Raw genomic sequence first — 5,427 nt, forward strand, 5'->3', positions numbered from 1 at the left:
ATGCAAACAATGGTTATCTGCTGCTGTGGAATGCAACAGGTGCATCTGTGATTGGTCTCATGTGGTTGTTTCTAATGGCCAATCACAGTCAGCTGGCTTGGACTCTCTGTCCCAGATACAAACCTTTGTTATCCTTCTTTGCTATTCTATTCTTAGCCAGCCTTCTGATGAAACCCTTTCTTTTATTCTTTTAGTGTAGTTTTAATGTAAGATATATCATAAAATAATAAATCAGCCTTCTGAAACATGGAGTCAGCTCCTCATCTCTTCCCTCATCCTCAGACCCCTGTGAACACCATCACACAATCCTGTCTTATCTCCTGCTTTCAAGGCTGCAGAATCCTCCTGCAAAGCTGCCAGGATTGCACGGGGCAAGTGCAGCTTGCACAGAGCTGCTAATGAGCCTGTCAGATCCAATGCCAACCAGAGGGTCTGCCTGAACCCTCAGGGTGCATCCGCCTGTAAATCAGCACTAAATTCACCCCAGCACAGCGCAGGGCTGCAGATTCCTTCTCTCCATGCTGGGAAGTGTGGGGAGTGTGCCAGCAGCTGCCAGCCAGCAGCAGAACAGGGTTTGGGGAAGCTCATCATGGATAAACCACAGCCTGGAGCAGCTCCTTGAGCTCCTCCAAGTCTTCCTTTGCAGAGGATTTGTGACCGGGTTCCTGCCCTTCTCCTGCTGCCTGCAGCTCTGGGACACGAACAGGACCGCAGCCGCCTCATCCAGACCCAGCCTGGAAAACTCCCCCGGCGCCAGCACAGCGCCGGCCTCTCCCACGGCGTGTCCCTCAACCGAGACCTGTCACCCACAGTCGGCGACTCTTCCCTCTGACCCTCCTAAAGCCACCGTGTGACCCCTGGGACGCCCTGGTCCAGGTCCTGGAGCCCCGGGGCCGAGCCCGGAGCCCACATTTGCTCCCAGAGCTCGGAGCCGCTCCTGCAACCCAGAACCGATCCCGGAGCCCAGAGCCGCCTCCGGAGCCCGGAACCGTCCCCGGGGCCGCTCCCGGTTCCTCCGGCGCCGCTTCCCGGAGCGGAGCCCCCTCACAGCCCTAGTGACGTCACCGCTGCGCCGCCGGCTGCGATTGGTAGCTTCTGTCCCCGCGCCTGCGCACTGCCGCGGCTGAAGCGGCGTTTCCGGGTTGCTGGGGTTCGGCACCGCCGCTCCCGGTGCCCGCTGTGTTCCCGGTGTCCCCAGTGCCCCCGGTGCTCCAGGTGCCCGCGGTGCCCCCGGTGTCCCCGGTCGGGCAGTGCGGCCCCTCCGCCGCCCGCGCGGTGTCTTAGGCGGCGCGGGCGGGGCGGCGGACACGGCAGCGAGCGCTGCGCATGCGTGAGGCGCGCTGCTCCTGGCGCCCCCTGGCGGCCGCGGGCGGGGCCCCTCAGGCGCCGGCAGCGCGCGGGGCCGTCCCGTCCTGTCCCTGAGGGAGCGCTGGGGCTGGGAAAGCGCTCCGGGATCATCGAATCCGGGGTTAACAAAACCGTGATTATCGAATACTGGGTTAGCAAATCCGGCCTGTGTCCCGTCCCCGCATTGTCACCAGCGCACAGCGTTCCTTGGCCACCTCCAGCGATGGGGACTCCAAACCCCACCGGGCAGTTCCAATCCCTGACCGCCCTTCCCAAGGGGAAATTCTGCTGATTTCCACTCTGACTTCTCCTGGCACAGCCTAAGGCCGTTCCCTCTGCTCCTGTCCCTGTTCCCTGGAGCAGTTTTCCAGCCCCTCTTCCTCCAGCCTGGAACGTTCCATGGAGACCCAAGGGCAGAACCGGGCACTGGGCCTTGTTGACCCTCACTGTTCTGCTGTCACCCCACAGATCCAGCCTGTCCTGATCCCTCTGCAGAGCCTCCCTGCCCTCCTGCAGATCCACATCCCACCCAGCTCAGTGCCATCTGTGAATTATCCCCTAATCCAGATCATCAATAAAGATATTGAGCAGAACTGGGCTCAGTGCTGATCCCTGGGGGACACAAAACTGGTCCCAGCTGGACAAGGCACCCTTTCCACCATTCCCAGCCCTCCCTGGGCTGGCCATCAGCCAGTTTTCAACCCTGCCCAAGTGACCCTGTCCATTGACTGCAGCTTTTCCAGCAGCTCCAGCACAGCAGCACCCTGGCACGGCTGAAATGAGGCACAAAGGCAAAATTCCATCCCAAAGAATAACCTGGAAAAAGGAAAAGCATTGGAAAAAGCCAGAGAGGATTCTGAGAAAAAATGACCCAGCTCCTGGGCCTGGCCCAGGGACAGGGAAATGTGTAATTCCAGCCCAGAGAATGCGTGCTTCTAGAAATAGAAAAATTAGAATACAAAATTAGACACAGAGAGAAAATTAACTCCCTGCACGTGTAAAACAGAATAATTGGGAGAGGTAGGAAAGCTCAGGTAAATCCCTCATGTGTCCAAATGCTGGAGCAGGCTGCACCCTGCAGGTGTGGCTGTCAGTGCAGGGATTGGCACTTGGATCCATCCATCATCCATCCATCCATCATCCATCATCCATCCATCCATCATCCATCCATCCATCCATCCATCCATCATCCATCATCCATCCATCCATCATCCATCCATCCATCCATCCATCCATCATCCATCATCCATCCATCCATCATCCATCCATCCATCCATCCATCATCCATCCATCCATCCATCCATCCATCCATCCATCATCCATCCATCATCCATCCATCCATCATCCATCCATCCATCATCCATCCATCCATCATCCATCCATCCATCCATCCATCCATCCATCCATCATCCATCATCCATCCATCCATCCATCATCCATCCATCCATTATCCATCCATCCATCATCCATCCATCCATCATCCATCCATCCATCCATCCATCCATCCATCATCCATCCATCCATCATCCATCCATCCATCCATCCATCCATCCATCCATCCATCCATCATCATCTATCCATCCATCCATCCATCCATCCATCCATCCATCCATCCATCCATCCATCCTTCCATCATCCATCTATCCATCCATCATCCATCCATCCATCCATCATCCATCCATCCATCTGAGTGATCCAGCAGGGATCACTCAGAAAATCCTGTTCCCCTCATGTCTCCTGGCACCATTTGTTATCCTTGGTTCCACCTCTAGAGCAAACAATCTGTGAGATTCTGTAAAATTTCAGCATCAGTTTTTACCAGCTTCTTTTTCCTTTTCTTTTAATCTTTTCTTTTTTCTCTATTTTCTTTCTTTTCTTTGTTTTTCTTCTGCTTTCTCTTTGTCACTTTCTTTTCCTGTTTTTACATTTATTTTCGTTTTTAATTTTATTTTTACATTTAATTTTTCCTTCTCTTTCCCTTTCTCTTTTCCATTTTCTTTCCCTTTCTCTTTCCCATCTCTTTCCCTTTCTCTTTCCCTTTGCTTTCCCTTTCTCTTTCCCTCTGCTTTCCCTTTCTCTTTTCCATCTCTTTCCCTTTCTCTTTCCCTTTGCTTTCCCTTTCTCTTTTCCATCTCTTTCCCTTTCTTCTTTCCATTTTCTTTCCCTTTCTCTTTTCCATCTCTTTCCCTTTCTCTTTTCCATTTTCTTTCCCTTTCTCTTTCCATTTTCTTTCCCTTTCTCTTTTCCATCTCTTTCCCTTTCTCTTTTCCATTTTCTTTCCCTTTCTCTTTCCCTTTGCTTTCCCTTTCTCTTTTCCATTTTCTTTCTCTTTTCCATCTCTTTCCCTTTCTCTTTTCCATTTTCTTTCCCTTTCTCCCTCATCTTTTTCCTTTTTCTATTTATTTTTCCTTAAGAAAATATTTTAGCACACCACTTGCTGTTTAATGCACACCACAAAATTTTTAGAAGCAGCAAATTCCACATTTAAGCTTTGATTATTGGATAGGGAGTTCCCCAACACCCTTTAGATCAAATCTCTTCAACTGATTCACATTTATCTCTAAAAACCAGAGATTGATTATCCAGGGTTCAAATTCCACTCTTTTTGCCGAGGAGCCAAACTCTCAGACCAATCCCTAAAATTTTACTGGAAAATGCAGCTTCTCACTCATCCAAGTGCTGGAGCTGTCCCATGGGGAAATCTGCCAGGAACAGGGAGTAAAATATCCTGTAAAATATCTGGGAGTAAAATATCCTGTAAAATATCCCTGAGCCAGAGTTAGGTCAGCAGCTGTGCCCAGGGAAGGTCCAGATCGCCTTCCCAGGGTGTGAGAACAGCTCTGACCAAGGTAAAAAACCCTCTGGTGCTTCCCTTCATTCAAAACCACCCAAACCCCCAAATCTGAATGGGATGGGTTGCATAAATCAGGATTAAAATCACATTTAGGGCATTTGTGCCTTAACCAGCCTGGGTGAGATGGAATCATGAATTCAGGGGTTCACTACAAACCCCAAATTCCCTGGAGGTGAAGGGTTGGCCAGGAGCTGGGTCCTGCAGGGACAGAGCTGTGGGGACACCCCTGGTGCTCCTGATCTCTGCACGTCACTCCAGGCCCAAGGGGCTGTGGGAGCAGCCCAGAGAGAAGCTCCTGTGGATTTTGGGAGTCCTTGTGCTCACACGTGTCCAGAGCCTGCAGGGGGCAGGAATTAGACAGGGACATCCTGTGGGATTCATTATCTGAATGAAGAAGCAGGGAGAGAAACAGAGAAATTAATGATCAGAACAATTCTTATCTCATTGGCTGCTCCTGTGTTGTGCCAAAGCAGAATGCAGTATGGAGATTGTTCACCCACAGTGATGGGGTTTTGTTTCCTTGGCCTGTCAGGGTGAAACACATGTGCAGGCCGTGGGTCAGCAGGCAGTCAGGAGATTCTGGGCAGTTGGGTGTTTGGCAGTTTCACTTTAGATGTAGTGTAATATAGTGTAAAATAGTATAGAATAATACAGTATAATGTAGGACAAGAATGTGGCTGTTTCCTTAGAGCTGACATGCACACCTGGCCTGTCACACCAAGCCCCTGCCCAAAGCTCCTCTCTGTAGGATTCACATTCCCTGAACCTGAGAGAAGCAGTGAGAGAAGCAGCAAAAGAAAATAATGATCAGAACAATTCTTATCTCATTGGCTGCTCCTGTGTTGTGCCAAAGCAGAATGCAACATGGAGAGTGTTCACCCACAGTGATGGGTTTTGTTTCCTTGGCCTGTCACGGCCAACACATGTGCAGGCTGTGGGTCAGCAGGCAGTCAGGAGATTCTGGGCAGCTGAGTGTTTGTGCAATTTCACTTTAGATGTAATGTAATATAGTGTAAAATAGTATAGAATAATTTAGTATAATGTAGGACAAGAATCTGGCTGTTTCCTTATACCCACAGCAGGCCTGACACACCAGGCCCCTGCCCAAAGTCCCTCTCTGAAAGATTCAAATTCCCTGAACCTGAGAGAAGCAGAGAAAACAATGATCAGAACAATTCTTATCTCATTTGCTGCTCCTGTGTTGTACCAAAGCAGAATGCAGTATG

Source organism: Zonotrichia albicollis, chromosome 14 (genome assembly GCF_047830755.1).
Source record: "Zonotrichia albicollis isolate bZonAlb1 chromosome 14, bZonAlb1.hap1, whole genome shotgun sequence".
Taxonomy (NCBI): Eukaryota; Metazoa; Chordata; class Aves; order Passeriformes; family Passerellidae; genus Zonotrichia; species Zonotrichia albicollis.